This window comes from Lathyrus oleraceus, chromosome 7 (genome assembly GCF_024323335.1).
Source record: "Lathyrus oleraceus cultivar Zhongwan6 chromosome 7, CAAS_Psat_ZW6_1.0, whole genome shotgun sequence".
In the NCBI taxonomy this organism is placed as follows: Eukaryota; Viridiplantae; Streptophyta; class Magnoliopsida; order Fabales; family Fabaceae; genus Lathyrus; species Lathyrus oleraceus.
Genome location: NC_066585.1, coordinates 7,410,248 through 7,423,632, shown reverse-complemented (window position 1 = coordinate 7,423,632; position 13,385 = coordinate 7,410,248).

Here is a 13,385-nt window from a genome sequence, read left to right as displayed (position 1 = left end):
GTAACCAATTGCTACGAGAATGAATCTGTGTCCATTGGACGCCTTTGGTTCTATCATGCCAATCATGTCAATTCCCCACATGGAGAAAGGCCATGGTGATGAAATCACATTCAGAAGTGTCGGAGGAATATGAATTTTATCCGCATAAATCTGACACTTATGGCATTTCTTCACGTATTTGCAGCAGTCAGACTCCATTGTCAGCCAATAGTAGCCTGCTCTCAACATCTTTCTAGCCATGGCATGTCCATTGGAATGAGTACCAAATGAACCCTCATGGACCTCAGTCATCAACAGGTCTGCTTTGTGTCTATCCACACATCTGAGCAGAACCATGTCAAAATTTCTCTTGTAAAGCACATCACCATTGAGGTAGAAACTGCCTGATAATCTCCTCAGAGTCTTCCTATCTTTCACAGATGCCCAGGCGGGTAAACCTGGTTCTGAAGGAAACACTTGATGTCGTAATACCATGGCTTATCATCTTTCACATCTTCTACTGCAAACACATGAGTTGGTCTGTCTAAGCGCATCACAGTGATATTGGGAACATCATTCCAAAGTTTTACCACAATCATTGAAGCAAGTGTAGCAAGAGCGTCTGCCATCCGATTCTCATCTCGAGGAATACGATGGAAGTCAACCTCAGTAAAGAACGTCGAAATCCTCCTCGCATAATCTCTATATGGGATGAGACCAGGCTGATTCGTTTCCCATTCACCCTTAATCTGATTAACAACCAGGGCCGAATCACCATAAACATCGAGATGCTTGATCCTTAGATCAATGCACTCCTCCAATCCCATAATACAGGCCTCATACTCAACCATATTATTCGTGCATTTGAAAGTTAGCCTTGCTGTAAAAGGAATATATGTGCCCTGAGGAGTAATAATCACTACCCCAATACCATTTCCATACTGATTTACAGCGCCATCAAATACCATACTCCATCTGGAACCAGGCTCTGGCCCTTCATCGAGTGTAGGCTCATCACAATCTTTCATTTTCAAATACAGGATCTCCTCATCTGGGAAGTCATACTGAACTGACTGATAATCTTCAATCAGCTGATGTGCCAAGTGGTCAGCCAAGATACTACCTTTAATAGCCTTCTGAGCTCGATACTCAATATCATACTCAGATAACAACATTTGCCAACGGGCAATCCTCCCTGTTAAAGCAGGCTTCTCGAAGATATACTTGATTGGATCCATTCTGGATATCAACCAAGTCATATAATTTAACATATACTGGCGTAAGCGCTTAGCAGCCCAAGCCAAAGCACATCATGTCTTTTCAAGCATTGAGTATCGAGACTCACAATCGGTGAACTTCTTGCTTAAGTAGTAAATAGCGTACTCTTTCTTTCCTGATTCGTCTTGCTGACCAAGGACACAACCCATTGAGTCTTCAAGAACAGTTAGATACATAATCAAAGGTCTTCCTTTCACGGGCGGAGACAGGATCAGAGGTTCAGACAGATACTCTTTAATACTGTCGAAAGCTTTCTGGCAATCTTCGGTCCAATCATGGGACTGATCTTTCCGGAGAAGCTTGAATATCGGCGCACATGTGGCAATCATGTGGGATATGAATCTAGAAATATAATTCAAGCGACCAAGAAAACCTCGGACTTTCTTCTCAGTTTTGGGCGCAGGCATCTCTTGTATTGCTTTGACCTTTGCAGGATCAACCTCAATACCTCTCTCACTAACAATAAAGCCCAATAACTTGCCGGAACGGACTCCAAATGTACACTTGTTGGGATTCAGACGGAGCTTATACTTTCTCAGACGCTGAAAAAGCTTCAACAAGTGCTCTACATGTTCAACTTCCGTTCTTGACTTAGCAATCATATCATCTACATATACCTCGATCTCCTTGTGCATCATATCATGAAACAAAGTGGTCATAGCTCGTTGATACGTGGCTCCGGCGTTCTTCAAACCGAAGGGCATCACTCGATAACAGAATGTTCCCCAAGGTGTGATGAATGTTGTCTTCTCCATATCCTCGGGTGCCATCTTAATCTGATTATATCAGGAAAATCCATCCATAAATGAGAAGACATTGAATTTAGCTGTATTGTCTACCAACATATCAATATGTGGTAGAGGAAAATCATCTTTCGGACTAGCTTTATTCAAGTCTCTATAATCCACACACATCCGGACTTTTCCGTCTTTCTTAGGCACGGGCACAATATTGGCCACCCATTGAGGATATGTAGAAGTCACCAGAAACCCCACATCAATTTGCTTCTGAACTTCTTCTTTGATCTTCACTGCCATATTAGGATGAGTTCCTCTGAGCTTCTGCTTCACAGGCACACACTCAGGTTTCAAAGGTAGGAAATGTTGCACAATATCTGTATCTAGACCGGGCATGTCTTCATACGACCAGGCAAAGACGTCAACATATTCTCGTAGCAATTCAATTAACCCCTTCTTAACAGACTCTTCTAGGAGTGCCCCAATCTTCACTTCTCGCACACAATCCTCAGACCCCAAGTTGACTGTTTCCAGATTCTCAAGATGCGGCTGAATGATTTTCTCTTCATGCTCAAGTAGACGGGTAATCTCGTCAGGAATCTCTTCAACATCATCTTCTTCTGCCTCAAATACAGGGAATTCAAAGTTGGGAGATGGTGTTGGGTCATTATGTTCAATGGGTTTGATCAACCTGCATAATGATTTTGGATATGAAAAGCTTTAGAATTCAAACAAGGCAAATCATTATGCAGATGAAAAGATTGATTTTATTCTTATTTTTGAGGTTTTATGTGATCACCAATTTCATGCGAAAAAAGCGAAAAGGGAAAATAATTGGAAAAACAAACATTTAACATGAATCTATTGAATGAAAATATCATTGTATTTATGCACCAACAATGTCATCACTCCTCCTTTTGGCGTGGGAGGAGGGTTTTTAAACAATGAACATTACTTTGACTTATGGATAACTGTTGGAATATCCACAGCGACCCAATCATTGCAGATTCCCCCAGGGATGACGAAGTTGCCAGAATCCTCTTCGTCTTCTTCCAAGATGGCAGCAACCTCCTCGCCTTGACCAGTGTGGATGAAACCTCCACTCTTGAACAACCCTTGCGTGTTGAAAACCCCAGATGAATAACCTATGCCAACCCAAGACTTGTTGTCTTCTAGCTCAATCATCTTCCCTAAACCAGCGGTTGCACCACGCTCAATGGCCAACTTTGCATCTTTGTAGGAAGCAAATGAAGGAGTTCTCTTCTCAATAGGCTCAACAATAGATAAAGCTTGGAAAGGAGTTCCAACTTCATCCTCAACATCTATGTATGAGAAGGAAGACAAATGGCTAACCAGGAGAGCCTTTTCTCCCCCTACCACCACCAGCTTCTTATTCTTCATAAATTTCAATTTCTGGTGTAGGGTAGATGTCACGGCGCCTGCCTCGTGAATCCATGGTTTGCCTAAGAGTCAGCTATACGATGGGTGAATATCCATAACTTGGAAGGTAATCTAGAAATCACTTGGTCCGATTTTGACTGGGAGATCAACCTCACCAATCACAGTTTTGCGAGACCCATCGAAATCCTTCACAACTACTCCACTCTACCTCATGGGAGACCCTTGATATGACAACTTCGAAAGAGTGGTTTTTGGCAATACGTTTAATGACGACCCAATGTCCACCAGCACATTGGACAGGGCGTCGTCTTTGCAACCCATAGATATGTGTAATGCCAAGTTGTGGTCTCTTCCCTCCTCGGGGAGATCAAAGTCACAAAAACTCAAGTTGTTACAAGCAGTAATGTTTGCAACAATGCTATCGAATTGTTCTATCGTGACATCGTGATCCACATATGCCACATCCAAAACCTTCTGCAGAGCCTCTCGGCGTGGTTCTGAATTCAAAAGCAATGATAACATCGATATTTTGGATGGCGTTTGTAGAAGCTGGTCTACAACATTGTACTCATTCCTCTTGATGAGCTTCAGCATCTCATCGCAGTCTTCTCTCATATTGCCTCTTGGGCCAACAGAAGCAGGAGTTCTCAACGTAGAGGAGGGCTTAACAATAAGTTCCGGATTCGGAGTGTTCACAGCATTCCCAATCGGGTGTTCAACAAAATCAGCATTAGCTTGATGTTTTGAAGGTGCTGAAAATACACGACCGCTGCGGGTCAGACCACTAACATCCGCAATGTTAACAACAGAGGAGGAAGGCAAGGACACCTCTTTCCCATTTTCTACTGCGACAACATTGTAGCGATAGGGGACCGCTTTCTCAGAAGAGTATGGTACTGGTCCGGCTGACTTGATGGTTAATGCGGGAGAAACCTTCTGCTTGCTACCATCATACTTGATGATAACAGGTTCGGGGATCCGGAATACTAGAGAAATTACGTTGACCTCATCAGCATCTTCGTCAACATTTCTATTTTGGAGGATCTCAATAACTCCTTCGTCCAGCATTTCTTGAACGTCTTTGCACACCTGGCGACAACCTCTTTGATTGACAGAACAGACTCGACATCTATTGTGGTAATGCTCATAATGACTATAATCACATAGAAAACGATGCATCTCGACCAGAGATTGTCGAATATGACTGACATATTTGACTTTGTACTTGCCAGGGCAGCCCTGGACCATGTTGACAGACTTCCCATGCTCGGGCAATAGGTTCTTCTTTACATTAGGACCTACGTCCTCGAAACACAAAATGCCACACGCACAAGGTCTTGAACCTTGGTCTTCAAAGGGTAACAATTCTCCACGTCATGGCCAGGAGCACCAGAATGGTAAACACAGTGTAATTCGGGCTTATACCACCATTGGGGGCTAGCAGGTATAGCCGGTGGGTCTCGCGGAGTAATCAACTTCCTCTCTATCAAAGAGGGATATCACTCTGCATACGTCATCGGAATAGGATCGAAGGTGACCCTTTTCCTCTCGTAACTCGTGCTAGTTTGATTACTGTTTCGAGGGTGGTAGGCCTGATGTTGCGGATGGTGTTGTTGATGTTGATATTACGGATGTGGTTCCTGATTGTTGTTATGTTGCTGGTACTGCTGATTATCTCTGAAAAAGGTGCTATATGAGCCACCTGGTGCTGGTTACCGGCGGGACGCACGGTCTTCCTCCTCACAGAGGGTCTTCTTGGTTTCATATGAGAAGTCACAACATGTGCCTCTCCTTCTTTCTTCTTCGCAAACGACCCATAACGTTTGGTAGAAGAGCCTTCTTCTCTGGTCAGATGTCCTTCCCTAACCCCTTCTTCTAGACGCATCCCCATATTCACCATCTCGGTGAAGTCAGAAGGAGCGCTAGCAATCATCCGCTCATAATAAAAAGAACTCAAGGTCTTCAAAAAGATCTTAGTCATCTCTTTCTCTTCTAGCGGAGGCACGATCTGTGCTGCTAACTCTCGCCACCTTTGGGAGTACTCTTTAAAGGTTTCCTTGTCCTTCTGGGACATGACCCTCAATTGATCCCTATCGGGAGCCATATCCATATTGTACTTGTATTTCTTGACGAAGGCCTCGCCAAGATCGTTGAAGGATCGGATGTTCGCACTGTCTAAACCCATGTACCAACGCAGAGCAGCACCAGACAGACTGTCCTGAAAGTAGTGGATGAGCAATTGGTCATTGTCGGTCTGAGTCGACATTTTCCTGGCATACATGACCAGGTGGCTGAGAGGACAAGTATTTCCCTTGTACTTTTCAAAGTCAGGGACCTTGAATTTTACAGGGATTTTCACATTAGGAACCAAGCAGAGTTCAGCAGCAGACTTGCCGAAAAGATCCTTTCCTCCGAGAGTTTTCAATTCCTTGCGAAGCTCAAGAAATTGATCGTTCATAGCGTCCATCTTCTCATAGACATCTGGACCCTCAGACGGCTCAGAATGATAGATGGTGTCGTCTACTCTGGGCAAAGTATGCACGACTGGAGGAGGAACAACAATGACCGGGCTAGATGCCGGCATAGAAGCAAAGGTGGGAGCAGGACCCTCGGGCATGAAATTGGGAGGCATCCCCCACGGGAATCCGGTTGGCATGGCCGTTGGAGCAAAGTGTGCACTAGATGCAAGCACAGTCGAGGAGACAATCTCCGAGATGATTGTCCTCTGGGGAGGATTTGAAGGTGTCAGAGAAGACTGGCTATGGGCAGCCATGAATGGTTCCATCAAGGCACTTAATCTGGACACTTCCTCTTTCAGCTCGCGGTTCTCTTGTTCCAAATGATCCATCAGTCTTGAAATGTTGGCTCTGGTGTAGTACCGGTGAGTCAGCTTGTCTTCAAAATAAATGAAGAACACAGAGTTAGACCACAGGACAAGAAGCCGGGAACAAAACCTGCTTATGCACATGATGCATGCAATGCTTGTGCACATGATTTGTTTTTTATTTCAAAGGAATTTTAGGGTTCTATTTGCAACTTTTTGGAAATATTTAAACATATGGAAACATAATATCTGGGAAATATTTTACACAAAAGAAGTACAACATTGGTAACCATATACAAGAGAAAAGGAAAATAATCATCCTATGGATCCCTAGAAACAATCATCTAAAGCTCTGGACACAGGAAGATAAGATGCACGAAGTCTCTTCACCTCCCTCTCGTAGGCTGCTTCCATATCTGCTTTCTCCTTGGCGAGTCGATCATACTTCCTTTTCCAAAACTTGGAAGACTGAGGAAGTAGAGAAGTCCATGCATCATTAGGATCATCAATAACCTGATGTTCGAGGAACTCTATCAAATCATCCTTCTCCTTGATCTGCTGAAGCAACTCTTCTCGTTCACGGATCCAAGCACGTGAGCGGTCTTCATCTCTCAACTCCTCTACTCCTTGGTCAGGGAGGGTTGAAGGCCCGACCACTACCAAAGGTGTAGGTCTCGAATATTCGTAAGGCATGAGATACTCAGACGCCCTCTTCCTAACCCAAGCAGTGTAAGGCTCTAAAGCAACACAATTCTTAGGACCCGACTCCTTCCTTCCTTTCCTATGGATCCTGCGCCAAGCGCGGACCATTCTGCCCTTCAAGCCTTGGGGATCTTTACCCTCCTGAAAGAACACACCCTCTAACAGAATGTTATTAGGTTTATCCTTTAGGGGGAACCCAAGATGACGACGTGCCAAAACAGGGTTGTAGTTAATCCCACCACATGTACCAAGAAGAGGTACATTGGAGAATTCACCACAAGAGTCGATAATCTGCACACCATCATACACACAGTTGTACCAAGAGATATCATCATTAGTGAGAGACATGAGTCTCGTGGACCACCGTAGACATCCCTTGTTCTCCTTGAAGGCGACCGTCTGCGGTAAGTGAGAAATAAACCACTTATACAACAGAGGCAAAAAGCACACAATGACACCACCATCCTTTGCATTCCTCATATGCAAAGAAAAATAAGTGTCACCCAACAGAGTTGGAACGGGATTAAGAGTAGAGAAGATCCTAATAGCGTTCACATCCACAAACTTGTCGTTGTTGGGGAACAACACTAACCCATAAATGAGAAGTACAAATATGGCTTCAAAGGCATCCTCACTCATGGCTTTCCCATACATAGTAGCTTGAGAAATGAGGAACTCAGAAGGGAGACCTTGAATTCCACCTTTGGTAGTCATATGAGCAACAACCAGAGATTCGTCTATGTGCAACATGTCAACTATCTCTTGAGAAGTAGGAATACTCTCCAAGCCACTGAACGACAACTGGTCTAGAATAGGTATACCCACAAGGTAGGCATACTCCTCAAGTGTGGGCAAAAGCTGGAAATCCGGAAATGTGAAGCAACAATACAAGGGATCATAAAACTGCACCAATACACTCATCAACCCTTCGTCCACCTGAGTAGTCAGAAGAGGAAGAAGCTTCCCAAAACGAGCCTTGAAACCCAATGGATCTAGTACATAGGATGTCAGATTCCTTAACTCTTTTAAATCTGGTTGTCTGAAACTGTACTTCTTTGTATTCCTTCTTTGCCTTTCCATGTCTGAAAATTTTGCAAATAAATCCCTTAAGTTCCTTGAGAATTTTCTTCATTATTGATGATATGAATTCAAATGGGTGCATGAATGCATGAATGCAACAATCACACTCAAGGATCAAGCAAAGCACGCCAAACAAAGGTCATGGGATGTATCATATCATCCTTAATATCAATCATCCATTTTGGTGGATTATGGTTTACACCTTATCAACACCCAAGTTCCATTGATATTAAGGATACATGAACGGATCAACCATGAATCAAGGGTTTGTTGCGAGTCACGAGCATGGAGTCTCGGTTAAGAACCACCCAAAGGGAGTGTACTAGGGTTTAAACCTGTCAAACATGTTCTACAAGAGGTTCCCATAGTCATAATCCCATCTTTCGGATATTATCGGATAAACGACTACTCGTATTCCAAAAAATATTCTTAAGAGAGACTCTTATGAGTGTAGTATCGCGTAACAATCGTATCAAATCTTGCATTTGAACGACTTTCACATTACATCCTAAAAATAGGTAAAGATGGGATTGGTAAACTAAGGTCCTTGGCTTCTAAGGTCTATATTGGAAAAAGTAATGTCTAACCACAACTTACTTGTGTGACATTATTGATCCCAACATGACCTCCACCAAGGGAATGGACTCGCAAGTCAACTTGCTAAGGAATAACTCCACACAAGTCAACAAGGCTATGCCATTCTCCTATCCTAAGTGCACTCGAGTCCGGGTATAGAACTCATCTCACCAAGATCACCAAGCATACAAGGAATTAATACTTAAGCAATTCAATCATTACATACAATACAGTAATCCCAAATTGCACAAAAATATGTCACAATACAATACAATACAATACAACAAGTATGAAAAGTAGGCAAAACCCACTAGGCAAATGTCCCCAGCAGAGTCGCCACTTTTCTGTAGCGGGGTATTCGTTACCATTAGAGATATTGGCTAAATCCAAGGTAAATCATACAAGTCGAGTCGCCACCGCACTTCTATTTATCCAAAGGAATGGTTAGAAAGCGAACAAAAACCTAAAAGTTTTAACAAAAACTAGTAAAAGAGAAACAACGATCTGGGTAAGGGGGCTGGTTATGCAATGGGAAGGTGTTAGGCACCCAAAACATCCTAGGTACTCCTAGGGAGCCCTTTTCATACTTGTTGCAAGGTAGGTCGGTATTTGTGAAAATTATTTGTGCAAACATGATTGGGGAGATGAGAGAAGAATATGCAAGTTATTTACAATTTTGTGTTTGAATGGATAAACCCATTGCCTACGTACCATCTTAAAAAAGATTAGGATCAAAACCTCGTAGTTCTGGGTAAAAATCTCAAAAGAAGTTGGTGAATTGATTGATCCAAAAGTCTTAAGGTCTTTTGTTATCCAAGGGAGAAAACTCAACCTAAAACCACAAATCCACCATGCGAGGATAACTTCAACATGCTAGTGAGGGGTTAACCCTATAATAAGCATGGAAGACTCATTGTCCATCACTAAGGATATAGGTGAGCATTATATCTACCTTAATGATAACTCAAACCTAATAGCTAAAGGTTATGAGAAATTTTATTAAGGAAGTGGCCATTGAAACCACAAAAGATATTTGAATGGGTTATATTACCAATGAAAAGTATTTATAAAATATGGTCAAAGTTGATTTAGAAGTTCAATTCAAAATAAGTGTTATGAAAAAGTTTGAAAATCAAGAGCATAAGGCTTAAGTTTCTAATGTTTGAAAATAAGTGTTAAATGTTTGCACAAAAGTTTTGGCTTGGGTTAGAGTGGAGAGAAGAAGAAGAAGGGCTAAGTCCTAATCATACAAGAGGTGAGGGATAAGAATTAAAACCACAAATGGAGTTCCTCTCTTGAGATCATATTGATGATCCAAGTAGCTCCCATCTTTTGGAATAAGCAATCACAATAATAGTAAGCTCAAGCAATCAGACAAGTCTCTTAAGAGGTCCTCAATGTATCTTGTGTCTTTTATTTTTGGATGAACATAGAAATGGTCCTTCAATTTGAGCTCATCATAGGATCCCCTAGCACAAAAGCACACAAATCAAAGAGTTTCATGAAGTAAATCAAGAATGGATAAGAATGAGTTTAGAGATTTGGTCCTTCTAATCCATCTTCATCATTAAGGTCCTTTTATTCCAATTTTGCATAGGGAATGTCCTAGAAACTAAGTCCATTTGTCCATTTTTGCATTTGGTCCACATCAATCAAAACAAAACACAAGTACAATAGTATATACACAATCATGTGCTCAAGTGAGCAAAAGGCAAATGGCATTAACATAAACATGTGCTCAAGTGAGCAAAGGAAAAAGAAAATGGATAATATGTGCAAGAATAGTAAATTGCATAAAAGTAAAGTGCAATAAGTAAGTGTTAATTGTTAATGGTTAGTGTTAGTAGTTAGTGTGCCATAAGGCAAATTTAACGCTATGTTAAGCAATCGTAATTGGACTTATGTAGAAGTCACAACTATCTGAGGCCGGTCAATAATAATGTAGGCAACAACACGAGTTAGAAGTCTTGATTAGTGAACCAAGTTCCAACAACTTGCCATGCCAAAAAGAAAAAGAGAATTGATCTTGTATTGGTTTAAGTCTTTTGCATGATTTAGGAAACAACCTATCCTTAATGCAAAGCCATTCATTTGATCAATTAATCAAGATGAATTAGATTTGAATCAAGGAAGATTAAGTCTCCTTAATCAATGCTAACTTATCAACCTTCAACTCATTGATCAAAGAGAAAGAAGAAGAAGAAGGAGATAAAGAATGGATAAGGAAATGGAAAGATAAAAAATGCATAAGATGAAATAAGATGTACCAATCCATATGTATTGACCAAATGACATTGAAAGTCAAAGTCAAACAAATAAGAAATAAAAAATGGGATGAATATTGGAGATCAAACAACAAGCAAAATATTTTTGGCATTTTTTAATATTAAAATAAACTTGAATTAAAAATAAAAGAAAGGCCAAACTTCAAAATCAATTCAAATCAACCTTGAGAGGTCCAAGTGATTTATCCCAAGTTCAACAAGGAAAACTAAGTTTGACAAAAAAAATTCAGCATTTTAAAAAGTCAGAAACTATTTTTAATCAATTAAAAATGAATAAAAATAACCTAATTGAACTAAAATCTCAAATAAATCTCAAATCAATTATAAAATTGATGAGAATATTTTTCATAGATTCATCATCATCCAAATAGGTTAGGAAAATATTTTTGTATTTTTTGAATATCAAAAACTATTTAAAATGAATTAAAAACAACCAGAAAAGAGAAAATTCACAAAAAATATCAAATGATGAAATAAAAAATATTAAAAATCAGAATTAGAAACTATAAATTATTTGGAGAAGAATGCAATTGGTCCCATATTTTTTGGATTAAAAATGAAGAAGATATTGATTTTTTTGAAATAAAAGGGAATTAAAAGAAATAAAGAAAATAGAAATCAGAAATTAAAAAAAAGGAAAAAAGGAGAGGCGTTGGATCAGGAGCTCATTAATTGAGCTGGTGCATCAAATGGATCATATGCGCGCGCCTACCAAACACTCAAGTCAATCGAGCAACACGCTACCATTAAATAAGTCATAACAATGAAGGATCCAAATTAGATCTGGAAAAGAGATCGCACGGCTAGGATTTGATCTGGAGTTGGGACGGTGGTGTACACCATCGTCTTCTCCGGCGAGACCTCCAACTCCGGTGAGAGTTGCAGACATGGCAACCTCCATCAAATGCCACGATCTATACAACAATGGAAATCTGGGGTGATGTACATCACCCCTGTGCCATCTATTTCCACTCTAGACTTCCATGGAGAGAGGAATCAGAGATTGAAAAAAATGGTGTTCGACTGAAACTTGGTGGAATTTGAAAATTCAAAGCATAAATGAATTGCCTCTGATGAGAGGACTTCAGCCAACCCAGTAAATGCAATAAATAAGCTATAAACAAGGAGTTTCGAAGAAAATAAGTTCTGCTATCCACCTTTGAAATGTAGATCTTGAGAGCACAATTCTCCACAACCAAAGCTTGTAGTAAGATCTAGTGATGAAGAGGAAGCAAGGCTGAGGAATTATAGGTCTGAAAATCAACCAAGGTAGTTGAAATTCAGATCTGAATTTTTTAGAAGAAAGTAGAAATTCCTTTAGTGATGGCTATGGAGAGATTCGTGCAGCATAACAGGTGCCTTCAGGTTAAAGAATAGTGGAGCTGAGCACACTTATTTATAGCAAATGGCAAGGCAAGCAAGGTGAATTCTCATGTGCATGAATGAAGAGGGCCTCCATGCATGGGCCTGTACAGGCGCATGGAGGGCCCAAATCTTATTGGAATGGAAAGTTGAAGTCAATTTGATCTGAAATGGACGTGCAGGTGTGAGGTAATTGGAGTGTGCAATGGGTTTGAATCAAGTTTCCATAAATGCACCAAAATATTCCCTTCTTCGAAAATGCCATTTCCAAAAATAAAACATGGCCTTGTGGGTAATGGTTGTAAAGGTCTTGACATGAGGATCAATTGCTATGTTGAACAAAACTCCATTTGAAGTGTGGAAATTAGTGAATTTTGAGTTTAAAGTGTAAGGTGCAAAACATGTCAAGGCAAGGTTTCCAAATTTGGCCAATGTTCAAACCCCTCTGTTTTGATGATGCAAGCCTTAAATGAAAAAACCTCCAACATCAAAGTTGTAGATCTTTTCAATACAATCAAAATGGACTTAAGTTTTGCATTATTTGGATATTTGATGAAAGAGTTATGGGCACTTGAAGTTGGACTTTTTGCCTTTTAATGCTTTTGGCCCAAAATGACCTATAATGTCTTGCATTATCACATGTATTTCCTTTGAGATTTTGAAATTTTGTTCAACATAACATTTGAAGTAGACATCTTAATCTTTCCAATGCATTTGTCCCACCTTAAAATCATAAAAAATGAATGAGTTATGTCCTTGGGAAGTTGACCTAAAATTAGGGTTTCAGTCAAAATGACCTATAATGTCTTGGAATGGGAGATGACCTTCCGTACTTCAAATAAATTTTTGATGAACATGAAAGTTGTTCATATTGTCCTTAAGAACATTTTTTTTTGGAATCATCTCCATTTTACCAACACATAAAAAGTTAGGTCTCAGTGCATTTCAAAATAGTCAGATGAATTGACTGATCAACTTCTCAAGTCCATGACTCATATCTTGATGAATTGATGATTGAGGACACTCAAATAAGTTCAAATATGCATGAAATTATGAATTAAAGAACTTCCCTTGATTTTATTTGACCATGGGCTGAGGTTGCTTCAAGAGCAAGGCATTGTGGTGCACAGATGAACTAGGGTTTCTTTGGGGGACAAACCT